We start from the raw sequence: 15,166 nt of genomic DNA, 5'->3' as shown, positions 1-15,166 counted from the left end.
TCCCAAGGAAGAAAGAAAAGACAGAGATAAAGAAACAGATGCAGCAAAGGAAACAGATGAAGATCAAGAAAGAAAAGACAAGGAACCTACAGATGAGACTACCTCAGACGACGACAAAGAGCAAGAAAGCAGCAGGTGCCGCAGCCCTACAGGCCCGAGCCCTGAAATGGAGGAGTAAAGTAAAGAAAGAAGTTACCAGTTGAAGTTTTGAAAAGTTTTGTTTTGCAACGTTTACGTTTAAGTAATGTGCCCACATAAACTATTGTGAGAAAACCATAAACCTTAAGGCTATGAACTGGCTATAGCCACAAACTCTCGCAGTGTAAATAGTTACACCAGAGGGCACCACCACCACCAGAGTCAGCCTGTTTAGGGGCTTGGCTCGTCTGCAACCAGGAGGAGCCCGTCCGTATATAGGGCCTTGGCTCGCCTGCGACCAGAGAGCATGCCTGTTTATGGGGCCTGGCTCTCCACCACAAAGAGGGTACCTGGTCAGCACCAACTGTGGAGGCCGCCTCTACATCCTGCCAGAAGAGGCTGAAGGCGCGGATCCACCAGGCCAGGTATACCCTGAAACCACCAGCCCATGAAAGCCGCCTCTACATCCTGCCAGAAGTGGCTGAAGTCGCGGCCAACGGGAGAGAAAGATTGGAGGAAAGGTCTGGGGAAACGGATGGCCCAGATCTGGTTACCAAAAGGACCGGTGACCTGCCTCCTGAGAGGGTTTTGGGTGGGTTAACGGACTTGTGGGTGGAGGGTGGTGATGTCTGATACCTGGTGGTTTTAAAAGTGTTTTACATGTTTTAATGTTTTATGCATTTTAAAATGTTGTCTTGCAGCCCGAGGACGTGCTGGTGATAACTAAGGGGGAATGTGGCGCCCCTGACCTGGTCAGGCACCACTGAGTACTGCACCCATGCTGGGGACAGTACAATACAGGTAATCCAGAAGGCTGACTGGGGTGTGGAACACAGGCGCATAGTGACCAGGTCTCACACATGTACCCATGAGAGGACCCCTGGGGATCCCAGGAGGGGGCAAGCCTTCACCTTCACTGGAATAGTGGAGGGGGTAGAGCCTCCATCTCCTCTCAAGGGGTGTGGTGGAGAGTCTGGTTGCTAGGTGGCGTAGGCAAGAACAGGAGAGGAGGGGCAGTGAGTCAGTTAGAGCAGAACTCCATAGGGCTCAGTGAGGAGCAGACCTGTGGGGCTGTTGCTGTCTAACAGCGCCCGCGCAGTGACTACAGACGGGGGAGAACGGTCAACTAGGAGTGCTGCCTGAAAGCCAGCTTCAGCTAGAGAGTGCACGGAGTGGGAAGTAAGGAGACTGCTAGAGAGCACCAGGCCCAACCGGGCGGCAGATCCCGAAGCGGGGATAGATTCAACTTTCTTCTGCTAAACCTGCCGGTGTGGGGCTCTTAAAGCCCACACCACAACACTGCAAAAGCCGCAGCCACGTAACCACAAGTTTGGGCCCATAGGTCATAGGAGGCAAGAGGCTGGAGTGGCCTGGTCCGGGGAACAAGCACACGGCAAACAACAAGGGGAGAGAGGCTGCAGCATCTTCCCTGGGTGACCCCCATAGGGACTAAAAGTCGGGGTCACCCCAAACCACCAAGGGCTAAGGAAGGCGAGTCAGTAGTCACCCTCGTAAAGTCAGCCTGAAGGATACCTGGTTCCCACCTGGTTCATCTCAGCTACGCCCGGGCTACTCACCCTGCCATCAAATGTGAGTAAAGCCCTTGAAAGACATTCCTGCTTGTGTGGTCATTCTGCGCCTTGTGGTACTACGCACCTACACAGGGCCCTGGGGCTTGCCTCACTCTCAGGAGGCTACTACATCCGACTGCACCCACCATCAGCCCCAGGCGTCCCCTAACCTGCAGTGGCGGTCCCCACTGACCGCAATACTGAGAGTGGCGTCACGATCAAACAAGAAGATTTCCTACCAGTGACGGAGATCCAGCAACGTGGAGTCCCTGAAGGTAATGCACCGACACTGACACTACACCTGTGGGGCTTCACATATGTACTGAAGTCACAGTACAAGAAGAAAATACCTTTTCTACATATCTTATTGGTGTAAGTCCCCACAAATATAACTGTAGTGCCTATATATAAGGGGAACTTCCACAAATCGTGACAGTTATATGATATAGCGTATACCTGGAAGAGTTGGTGGTCAGTGGGTGTTGTCCGCGTCCTTCCCCAGAAGGGGACAACACCCACTGACCACCAACTCTTCCAGGTATACGCTATATCATATAACTGTCACGATTTGTGGAAGTTCCCCTTATATATAGGCACTACAGTTATATTTGTGGGGACTTACACCAATAAGATATGTAGAAAAGGTATTTTCTTCTTGTACTGTGACTTCAGTACATACAATGGTATAGCGTCCCCTGGTTGTTGTTATACACATCTATGTCCATATACATTGATGTCAGTGTAAGTTATGTGCATAGCAATATTTCATCATTAACATGCATATTTTGGGATTCCCCTGAAATTATTATTACTACACTGGAATCAAGTGGATACCCTGATGCATGGGACATGTGGGTAAATTTTCCCTCTCTTTTTGATGATGTATTTTACTCTGTTGACATCTGTATATCTTCATTTATATAGTACAGATCTGATGCTTACTGTGTCAGTCACAGATTGATGTCAATACAGGCTTTGTGCATATTAGGATTTCATCATCAACATACATAATTTGGGATTCCCTGTAAATCTCTAACATACTGGAATCAATTGGAAACCCTGATGCATTGAATATGTGGATAAATTTCCCTCTAATTTTGATGACGTATATTGCTTTGTTGACATCTGTATTTCTCTAATTGTGTAGTATAGATCCTTAATTTGTTTTCTGTATGCACAATGACTGAGGCTATGTGACCTCTTATATGGATATATTATCTATCTAACTAATTGTATGTACATTATGGTCAGAGTTTGATTGTCCGTGCCCTCACTTGTATTGTGCCGCCCTGCACCTACCCCTATACTAATAAAGATCTCACCTTTTGCACTTTGGACTTTGGTCGTGTGTTCCTCTTTGTTGCTATTAATTGCGACTGTTCCTCAGTCCCCATCCAGGATTCTATGCATATTATAATGGTTATTATCTACATATATGTCTGGTAAATCATGGTGTGGCTGTGGTCCTTTTTGCCCCTGACTGATAAGCAACGTGCAGCGATAGTGCTAGGCCAGCTAACCGGTGCGGCGGAGCAGGAAGCGGAGACCTGGGCCGAGGGGGACCGGCTCTCTGTAGCCACCATTTTCGAGAAGCTACAGACTGCCTTCGAGACCCGGACCGAAGCTGAGCTGAGGATGCAGTTTTACCAGTGCCGGCAACGAGCTGGGGATAGCATTCGGGACTATGCTCTACGTCTGCAGACCGCCCTCCGCACGCTGAAGCGAGTGAACTCTATTAATGAGGCGGACAGCAACAAGATGTTAGTGGAGCAATTTGCGCAGGGGATGAGGTCCCCTGAGGATCGTAAACAACTCCGGCTGTGGGCCCTGGAACACCCTGATGTGGACTTTGCTGTGTTAAAAGAGCGGGCTATCAAAGCACTACAGCCCCCAGCTGCTGAAGTTCTGGAACCCGTCCCGTGGCCCGCCGAGACAGCTCCCGTTGTGGCGGCCTCAGCCAAACCAACCTCCTTAATACCTGCAGCCCCGAGCAGCACAGTGGAAGAACTGGCAGCCCAGGTCCGTCGCATGGACGGAGACCTTGCCAAGATCCTTGCTGCGCTACAACCTCTGACCAGATCTCAGCCTCCGGCACAGATACAGCTTGCTGACAGTCCCGAAGATGTTCCCTGGATGCAACGGAGAAGCGCTAACAACCCGCGGAGCAGACCTCCAATCTGCTACAATTGCCGTAAACCGGGCCATTATTACCGACAGTGCCCGTTAAACGAGCAACCCCTGGGGCCCCGGGCCAATCCTCAGGAGTAGAACACCGTGGCCCCCCGGACTGGCGAGACCGATATGTCGGGGCCCGCCCTATCATCCCTGTGGCTGTGGACGGCATACCAGTGATGGCTCTCTTGGACACTGGATCACAGGTAACTACCATACCGTACACGTTGTATCAGCAATATTGGGCCACAGACGAGCTGGCGCCCCCAGACAATAGTATAAATTTGATTGCCGCTAATGGACTTCCATTGACCCAGGTGGGGTATAAACAGGTGGCTATGACAGTGGGGCAAGCTGAACTGCAACACCAGGGTATGATTGTGATCATGAATGAACCCAGTGATCATAACCCGAAAATAGTGCTGGGAACCAATGTGATGGAACACTGCATGGCTGATGTGTTGAACCTATTACAACAGCTAGCCGCTACGGCGGCGGGGAGCCGGCAGAGGGCTGTGCAGCGTGAGATCCGCGCCCTGATGTACCGCCAGCATGTAAGCTCAACCGGAGGGGAGATTGGTGGAGTGAGAGTGATGGATGTTGCTCCATTGACTGTGCCCCCTAGGAGTGAGATGATGATTTGGTGTAGGGCAGCGGTAGGGCCTCAGGGGCGTGACTACCCTGCGATGATGGAGCCCATGCCTTCCGAGCACTGGCCCACTGTAGTAGCCGCCCGAGGGGTGGTGGATGTGAAGAAAGGGAGAGTGCCCGTGAGAGTGTTGAACTGTGGGGAGGAAGAAGTCAGGCTCCCCCGGTATGCCACCATTGCCAAGCTGCTCACCCTGGACCCTCACACTATCCAGGAAGCCAGTCCATCCACACTCCCACCTACCACCAACACTTCCCCACCCCAGGGGGACACAAAGGAGTGGCACCAACAGCTCCATGTAGGCACTGATGATACCCCTACACATCACAGGGCAGGGGTACACAGGGTGGTGCAGGAGTACGAACAGGTTTTCAGTAAGCACCCCCTAGACTTTGGGCAGATTAAGGGGGTCCAACACCACATTCCCACGGGAGAACATCCCCCTATCAAAGAGAGGTATAGACCTATTCCCCCTGCACATTACCAGTGTGCCAAAGATATGTTGAAGAATATGAAGGAGGCAGGGGTTATTCGGGACAGCTGTAGTCCCTGGGCCGCTCCGTTGGTACTGGTCAAGAAGAAGGATGGTACCATGCGGATGTGTGTGGACTACCGGAAGATCAACCAGATAACCCATAAAGATGCCTATCCGTTGCCTCGTATCGAAGAGTCTTTGGCTGCACTGAGAACTGCAAACTACTTCTCGACCCTTGACCTCACCAGCGGATACTGGCAAGTGGCCGTGGCCCCGGAGGACCGGGAGAAGACCGCCTTCACCACCCCGATGGGACTCTGCGAATTCAATAGCATGCCGTTTGGGCTGTGCAATGCCCCCGGGACTTTCCAACGGCTGATGGAGTGCTGTTTGGGACATTTAAACTTCGAGACCGTCCTGCTGTATTTGGATGATGTGATTGTTTATTCCCAGACGTATGAAGCCCATCTGGAGCACCTGGCCGAGGTGTTCGCGTCCCTTGCTAAGTACGGGATGAAGTTGAAGCCCTCAAAATGCCACCTGCTGAAACCCAGGGTGCAATATCTAGGGCATGTGGTGAGTGCGGATGGTGTCGCCCCCGACCCTGAGAAGATCACTGCTATCCAAAGCTGGCCGAGGCCCACTACCGTGAGGGAGGTAAGGCAGTTTTTGGGTCTGGTGGGGTACTATCGGCGCTTTATAAAGGGGTACACGAAGATGGCCGCCCCCATGCAAGATCTCCTCGTGGGACAGACCAAAGGTGGTAGACCCGTCGGAGCCCCACTGTCGTGGGAGGACAAGCATGAGGAGTCCTTTTGCCAGTTGAAGGCGGCCCTGACCGGAGAAGAGGTCCTGGCGTACCCTGACTACGGGCGCCCATTCATCCTCCACACGGACGCCAGTAATGTGGGGCTAGGAGCGGTCCTCTCCCAGGTCCAGGATGGAAAGGAGAAGGTGATCGCCTACGCCAGCCGAAAACTCCGGCCGACCGAAAGGAACCCTGAGAACTATAGCTCTTTCAAGCTCAAGCTACTGGCGTTGGTGTGGGCTATCACGGAGCGGTTCCGTCACTATTTGGCGGCAGCAAAATTCACCGCATTCACGGACAACAATCCGCTGACTCACTTGAACACGGCCAAGTTGGGCGCGCTGGAGCAGCGGTGGGTAGCCCGGTTAGCCAACTATGATTTCACCATAAAGTACCGAGCTGGTCGTGTCAACATCAATGCAGATGCACTCTCCCGGATGCCCCATTTGTCAGAAGAGGGGTGCGAGGATGACGACCTCGAGGAGATTGAGTTGCCTGCGTTTCATCAGCCGCCTCCTGAGAAGGTACAAGTATGTCAACAAAGGGTGGATCTGGACCCGCGGCCCAGTCAAGAGTGGCAGGACGCCCAGGACCAAGCGCCGGCTGTCCGCCTTGTCAAGACTCTGGTGGAACAGGGCGCCATGGGAATGGACCCTAGCGCTCCAGCCGAAGCCCAACGCTTGTGGAAAGAACGAAAACGGCTCTACCTACACCAAGGGAGGCTGTGCCGTGAGCTGATCAACCCAAAGACCCATGAGAAAATATGCCAGTTGATCGTTCCTCAAGCTGAGGTCGCTACTGTCCTGCGGGCATACCATGATGGTGCTGGCCACTTCGGGTGGAAAAAGCTGGAGATGCTGTTGAGGGAGCGGTTCTATTGGAGTGGGATGCGGGAATCGGTGGAAGCCTGGTGCCGAGAGTGCGGTCCTTGTACACTGAGGAGAAAGGACGAGACTAGCCAGAGGGCACCATTACATCCCATCGTTACCCATCAGCCGCTGGAACTGGTCGCCCTGGACCATGTCAAGCTCACCCCTAGCCGAAGTGGGTACACCTACGCATTGACCATGGTAGACCACTACTCAAGATTTATGGTGGTAGTCCCCGTTAAGGACTTGACTGGTCGAACCGCTGCTCGAGCGTTCCAGGCCTATTTTTGCCGACCCCATGGGTACCCCGAGAAGGTGCTGACTGACCAAGGCCCGGCTTTTGAAGCAGAAGTGTTTCACGAATTCTGCCAGTTGTACGGCTGCAAGAAGATCCGGACCACTCCGTACCACGCCCAAACCAACGGCATGTGCGAGAAAATGAACCACTTGGTCCTGGGGCTCCTCAAGACGCTACCGCTGGAAGAACGGAACATGTGGCCGGAAAAGTTACCCGACTTGGTCGACATGTACAATAATATCCCGTCCAGCTCGACAAAGTGCACCCCAGCGTATCTGATGAGGGCTCGGCCTGGCCGTCTGCCGGTGGATCTGGAGATGGGGTTGGAGGCTCCGGAAGCACTCCCTTCAACGGCAGAGTGGGAAAGTCGGAGGAGGGCCCAGTACCGGCAAATCCAGGAGTATGTGGAGAAAAACCTCAGTCGAAGTCGAGAACAGCAAGAGCACCGGTTCAACCAGAAGGCGCCTGCAGGTCCTTTCCAGCCAGGAGATGTGGTGCTGAAACGGAAGAGAAAAGCCCATAAACTGGATGACCAGTGGGAGCAAGTCCCTTACGTTGTACAACCCACCGAGTGGGACAATGGGAAGACCTACCAGATCAGTCGTGACCAAGGGGGCACCCTGGCCACAGTTTCTCGGGACCATCTAAAAAAATGTCCCCCAGCGTTGAAGGCAGAGGCTGAAGTACCGGTTCCTCCACCAGTGGAAAAGGCAGCAGAGGTAATCCACACTGTGATGGGTGACTTCCCAGCAAACTGGCCTACACAGAACGGCGCGGTGATACTTCCAGTGATACTGTTCCCACAACCCGTGGATGAAGAAGTAGTGGAAGCGGTTAACCGTGAGCCAGAACCAGTGCCAGTGCCCAGGGATGAATCTGTACCCAGCCCCCCTGCACCTCCGCCTGCTCCACACTATAGCAGGGAGGAGGAACCGATTGTTCCCTCTACCCCACTGTCTAGCACCACTGACACCGGGCCCCGAAGGTCCACCCGTTCCAACCTAGGTAGACCCCCACTTAGGTACCGGGAGACCGTTCTATGAGTAAGAGGGGTCCGCAAATGTAAAAGAGTGCTGTGTGTCTGTTTGAAAAAGTTTGAACGTTCTGCAATGATAATGAAAATGATCCGAAGAAGTCACCTGATTTGTTGTTGATTTGCAACCGGCTGGAGCCGGCACCGTTGTCCCCGTGGGGACCGTTTAAAGTTTAAAAATGCATGGGAACTATCCATGGACAAGCCCGTGAACTCTGCAGGGCAACCACAAACGTTAGTGGCTTGTAAATATGTTGGGTACCGTTACCGTTTCCGCAGGCCGCCTCCGGAGAGGCAGGTTGGAGGGAGGGCCCTGAGCAGAGCAGGCCAGGGCCCAGCCACCAAAGGAACCGGTGGCTACCCTCTGGAGGGAAGGACAGATCCCGCTCGGGTACCGTGTGCTGGACTGTGGGTCAAGGGGTGCTGCCTGGGTTTTAGGGGCAGCATCAGGGCCAGGTTACTTGGGTGGGAGAGAGCGGAAACCGTGACCGTATACCGTTGAAACGTTAAAAGTAAATGTGCCTCCCGTCTTGGGAAGAATTTATTAAAAATGTTATGCATGTTGTTTAACCCTGTTATCCCCTTTTTACAGAAAAATAAAACCGGTGTAGGACGGCAGCCCGCGGACGGTCTGCATTTTGCTAAGGGGGAATGTGTCGCCCTGGGCAAGCCAGGGGACACAGGTCACAACACCACCACACCCCACACTCTAGGTAGGCACATCTGCTAACCAGAAATCCTTGTTGCCTTCCTCCAGGAGTCTGTAGATGCACACCAGGGGGTGGGCCAGGCGGTTGGCTCCGCCCACCAAGGAGCTCACAACTCTGGAGGCAGGAAGTTACCAGGCAGAAAGCTCAGGGAGGAGGAAGTGGAAGGAGGCAGAAGGCCCAGGCAGGGCAAGTGTGAGGAGCAAAAGTAAGAGTAAACAACAAGAAGTGAAAGTAGGAGAAGTGAAAAAGGAGGAAAGCAAGAAGTGGTGACAGAGCAGAGAGAGTGCAAAGCCTGAGAGCCCAGCTGTGTGTAGGGCTAGAACAGCAAGGTCAGCGACGGCGGTGACTGTCCGGAGGGGGACCGTTTGGAAGTTCCTGGAAGGACCCTGTTGGCTGTGTGCCCGGTGGTCTGGAGCAGTGTTCCGAAGGACAGTCAGCACCAGGGCAGGGGCCTCTCGGACCCCGGCAAGGCTAGGAGTCGCCAAATTTGCCGAATCCGTCAGTGAAGGGGACGTAGATCCCCCAGCAACCAAGTCCCGATTGACGGCAACAGCCCAACCATTACAGGGGAGACACCGCCACCGCCAGGGCACCAGTTTCCCCAGGGCCAGCGCCTGCGGGCAAAGTGTAGAGCTCCTCCGGCCCAGATTGCAGTCGGGGAGCGGGTAACCGGAGGGAATCCACTGCTACCATCAGTCAACACAGGTGCAAGGAAGAGAGACATCACCGTCACCTACCGGGAGTGCAGGTGCAGCCGTCTGTGGGACCGTCCTACCAGCCGTTTGGTTTACCGTACAAACTGTGTCCAAGTCTCAGGCTGAGTGAGTACCACAGTGCCGCAACGCACAGCGCTGCCCCCGCGTCCCTGCGCCCTCCAGGCCCTACACTTCACACCTCTTCACCGGGCCCCGGGATCACCAACCCCTACCCACGGAGGGGCAACACAACACCTGGCTGCTCCGCATCACCATCCCCAGGACCCCCACACCGAGCAGCGGTGGTGCAATCACCACAACCGTGGGTGGCGTCACGAACTATAACAATCCCCACACCCAACAAACACCCCCCTTTCACTCACGGGCGAGGAGTGTCGCTCAGAAACCCCGGGATCCGGCCTACGGCTCGAGCCACCAGGAGCAGCTGCCGGACCCGAGCAGAAGGGGTGAGCGCGGTGTGCTGACACCCTCCTCCCCGCCCGCGACACTACCATAAAGAGACAGTCGGGCCCCAAACGCTCCACGCTACGGGGACCCAACCACACTGAGGGTGCCGGGGACAGAGCAACCGAGTCATCAAGCTGGCACTGGAAATACAGGGACCTGAACCAGCCGTCCGAGGGTCCAGAGTGAGTGGAGACTGTTCATTACAACCCCCGGTGTCGCCTCCGTTATTACTACATCACATACCTCCCAGGCTCAGCCCTACCTGCGGAGGGCCTACCAGCACAGCTGCCATTACCACCAGCCCTGGGAGCACCCACTTCAGCAGCGGCGGTTCCACAACATCAACCGCAACCCGCAGGTGGCGTCACACAAATAACTTTAACTTCCCTTGTAAATACTCCCCATTAAAAAGCCTACATCACCAAGCACAATGCCAAGCCGTACATCACCAAGCACAATGCCAAGCCGTACATCACCAAGCACAATGCCAAGCCGTACATCACCAAGCACAATGCCGAGCCGTACATCACCAAGCACAATGCCAAGCCGTACATCACCAAGCACAATGCCAAGCCGTACATCACCAAGCACAATGCCGAGCCGTACATCACCAAGCACAATGCTGAGCCGTACATCACCAAGCACAATGCTGAGCCACACATCACCAAGCACAATGCCGAGCTGTACATCACCAAGCACAATGCCGAGCCGTACATCACCAAGCACAATGCCGAGCCGTACATCACCAAGCACAATGCCGAGCCGTACATAACCAAGCACAATGCTGAGCCGTACATCACCAAGCACAATGCCGAGCCGTACATCACCAAGCACAATGCTGAGCCGTACATCACCAAGCACAATGCTGAGCCGTACATCACCAAGCACAATGCTGAGCCGTACATTACCAAGCACAATGCCGAGCCATACATCACCAAGCACAATGCTGAGCCATACATCACCAAGCACAATGCTGAGCCGTACATCACCAAGCACAATGCTGATCCATACATCACCCAGCACAATGCCGAGCCGCACATCACCAAGCACAATGCTGAGCCGTACATCACCAAGCACAATGCTGAGCCGTACATCACCAAGCACAATGCCGAGCCATACATCACCAAGCACAATGCCGAGCCGTACATCACCAAGCACAATGCTGAGCCGTACATCACCAAGCACAATGCTGAGCCGTACATCACCAAGCACAATGCTGAGCCATACATCACCAAGCACAATGCCGAGCCGTACATCACCAAGCACAATGCTGAGCCGTACATCACCAAGCACAATGCTGAGCCGTACATCACCAAGCACAATGCCGAGCCGTACATCACCAAGCACAATGCTGAGCCGCACATCACCAAGCACAATGCTGAGCCGTACATCACCAAGCACAATGCTGAGCCATACATCACCAAGCACAATGCCGAGCCATACATCACCAAGCACAATGCCGAGCCGTACATCACCAAGCACAATGCCGAGCCGTACATCACCAAGCACAATGCTGAGACTTACATCACCAAGCACAATGCTGAGACTTACATCACCAAGCACAATGCTGAGCCGTACATCACCAAGCACAATGCTGAGCCATACATCACCAAGCACAATGCTGAGCCGTACATCGCCAAGCACAATGCCGAGCCATACATCACCAAGCACAATGCTGAGCTATACATCACCAAGCACAATGCTGAGCCGTACATCACCAAGCACAATGCCGAGCCGTACATCACCAAGCACAATGCTGAGCCATACATCACCAAGCACAATGCTGAGCTGTACATCACCAAGCACAATGCCGAGCCGTACCTCACCAAGCACAATGCCGAGCCGTACATCACCAAGCACAATGCTGAGCTGTACATCACCAAGCACAATGCTGAGCCGTACATCACCAAGCACAATGCTGAGCCGTACATCACCAAGCACAATACCGAGCCGTACATCACCAAGCACAATGCCGAGCCGTACATCACCAAGCACAATGCTGAGCCGTACATCACCAAGCACAATGCTGAGCCGTACATCACCAAGCACAATGCTGAGCCGTACATCACCAAGCACAATGCTGAGCCGTACATCACCAAGCACGGTGCCGAGTATTGGATGTAGTGGCGTAAAGCCACTACCACTAAACTCTGGAAGAAATGTGCTCTGGGCAGTGATGGATCACACTGCTATATCTGATGTATGAGTCTGTGTGTAGTGATTCCAGGAGAACGTTACCCCTGACTGCACTGTGCCCGCTGTACAGTTTGGTGGAGGAGGATAATATTATGGGCTCTTATCAGGGGTCGGCCTCGGCGCTGTAGTTCTAGTGAAGGGAAATCTTAATGACTCAGCACAAGACGTTGGGAACAGTTTGGGGAAGACCCTTTCATGTTCCCCTTGACTGTGCCTAGTACAAATGATTCATACAGATATGGTGGGGGAGTTTGGTGGAAGAACATGATTGGCCGCACAGAGCTAAAAAATATGAAGTATCTCGGGCCTAACCCCAAAACACGGCAGCTGCAAACCCTTCAGTACAAGATTACACTACCTGTTTGCAGCAAGAACGCTCTGCGACCTTCCATGGTTTCTACATTTTTTACTATGGGGACACTGAGGTCTCACAAGAGTCACCCATGAATGTACAGTAACTAATTGTGCAGGACTTTACACAGATGATCCAAAATAGAGAGGCAAGACCCGGGCCCCAGAGGGAGGATTAGAAGGAGAAACCTGACACTCACGTTTGTAAAATGACTCGATCAGACCAGGGGGTGACTGACAGGAGCTACAGAGACCGCCTAAAGAGTCGTCAGTCAGCCCCACGCAGACAAGAGCCAGAGCCACGCTGACATCAAGAGCCCGAGCCACGCTGACATCAAGAGCCCGAGCCACGCTGACATCAAGAGCCTGAGCCACGCTGACATCAAGAGCCTGAGCCACGCTGACATCAAGAGTCCGAGCCACGCTGACATCAAGATCCCGAGCCACGCTGACATCAAGAGCCCGAGCCAGGCTGACATCAAGAGTCCGAGCCACGCTGACATCAAGAGCCCGAGCCACGCTGACATCAAGAGCCAGAGCCACGCTGACATCAAGAGCCAGAGCCACGCTGACATCAAGAGCCCGAGCCACGCTGACATCAAGAGCCCGAGCCACGCTGACATCAAGAGCCCGAGCCACGCTGACATCAAGAGCCAGAGCCACGCTGACATCAAGAGCCAGAGCCACGCTGACATCAAGAGCCAGAGCCACGCTGACATCAAGAGCCCGAGCCACGCTGACATCAAGAGCCCGAGCCACACTGACATCAAGAGCCCGAGCCATGCTGACATCAAGAGCCCGAGCCTCGCTGACATCAAGAGCCCGAGCCTCGCTGACATCAAGAGCCCGAGCCACGCTGACATCAAGAGCCCGAGCCACGCTGACATCAAGAGCCCGAGCCACGCTGACATCAAGAGCCCGAGCCACGCTGACATCAAGAGCCCGAGCCACGCTGACATCAAGAGCCCGAGCCCGAGCCTGTGCAATAATCTTGCTGACTAGCCTAAGGCACACCTGTGCAATAATCATGCTGGCCAGCCTAATGCACACCTGTGCAATAATCATGCTGACCAGCAAAAGGCACACCTGTGCAATAATCCGGCTGTTTAATCAGCATCTTGATATGTCACACCTGTGAGGTGGATGGATTATTTCGGCAAAGGGGGAGCGCTCACTAACAAAGATTTACACAAATTTGTAAACAATAATTGAGAAAAAAGGCCTTTTGTGTTCATAGAAAAAGTCTTAGATCTTATTAAAATTCAGTTCATGCAAAATGGGAGGAAATCAAAAGTGTTCTGTTCATATTTTTGTTCAGGGTACATAATCTAATCACTGTGTACATATATTATATTACTGATCCTGATTTACATCTTGTATTATACTCCAGAGCTGCACTCACTATTCTGCTGGTGCAGTCACTGTGTACTTACATTACTGATCCTGAGTTACATCTTGTATTATACTCCAGAGCTGCACTCACTATTCTGCTGGTGCAGTCACTGTGTACATACATTATATTACTGATCCTGAGTTACAACCTGTATTATACTCCAGAGCTGCACTCACTATTCTGCTGGTGCAGTCACTGTGTGCATACATTACATTACTGATCCTGAGTTACCTCCTGTATTCTACTCCAGAGCTGCACTCACTATTCTGCTGGTGCAGTCACTGTGTACATACATTACATTACTGATCCTGAGTTACCTCCTGTATTATACTCCAGAGCTGCACTCACTATTCTGCTGCTGCAGTCACTGTGTACATACATTACTGATCCTGATTTACATCTTGTATTATACTCCAGAGCTGCACTCACTATTCTGCTGCTGCAGTCACTGTGTACATACATTACTGATCCTGATTTACATCTTGTATTACACTCCAGAGCTGCACTCACTATTCTGCTGGTGCAGTCACTGTGTACATACATTACTGATCCTGAGTTACATCTTGTATTATACTCCAGAGCTGCACTCACTATTCTGCTGGTGCTGTCACTGTGTACATACATTATATTACTGATCCTGAGTTACATCCTGTATTATACTCCAGAGCTGCACTCACTATTCTGCTGGTGTAGTCACTGTGTGCATACATTACATTACTGATCCTGAGTTACCTCCTGTATTCTACTCCAGAGCTGCACTCACTATTCTGCTGGTGCAGTCACTGTGTACATACATTACTGATTTTGATTTACATCTTGTATTATACTCCAGAGCTGCACTCACTATTCTGCTGCTGCAGTCACTGTGTACATACATTACTGATCCTGATTTACATCTTGTATTATACTCCAGAGCTGCACTCACTATTCTGCTGGTGCAGTCACTGTGTACTTACATTACTGATCCTGAGTTACATCTTGTATTATACTCCAGAGCTGCACTCACTATTCTGCTGGTGCAGTCACTGTGTACATACATTATATTACTGATCCTGAGTTACAACCTGTATTATACTCCAGAGCTGCACTCACTATTCTGCTGGTGCAGTCACTCTGTGCATACATTACATTACTGATCCTGAGTTACCTCCTGTATTCTACTCCAGAGCTGCACTCACTATTCTGCTGGTGCAGTCACTGTGTACATACATTACTGATCCTGAGTTACATCTTGTATTATACTCCAGAGCTGCACTCACTATTCTGCTGGTGCAGTCACTGTGTACATACATTACATTACTGATCCTGAGTTACCTCCTGTATTATACTCCAGAGCTGCA

This window comes from Anomaloglossus baeobatrachus, chromosome 4 (genome assembly GCF_048569485.1).
Source record: "Anomaloglossus baeobatrachus isolate aAnoBae1 chromosome 4, aAnoBae1.hap1, whole genome shotgun sequence".
In the NCBI taxonomy this organism is placed as follows: domain Eukaryota; kingdom Metazoa; phylum Chordata; class Amphibia; order Anura; family Aromobatidae; genus Anomaloglossus; species Anomaloglossus baeobatrachus.
Note: the sequence above shows the minus strand (reverse complement) of the source record.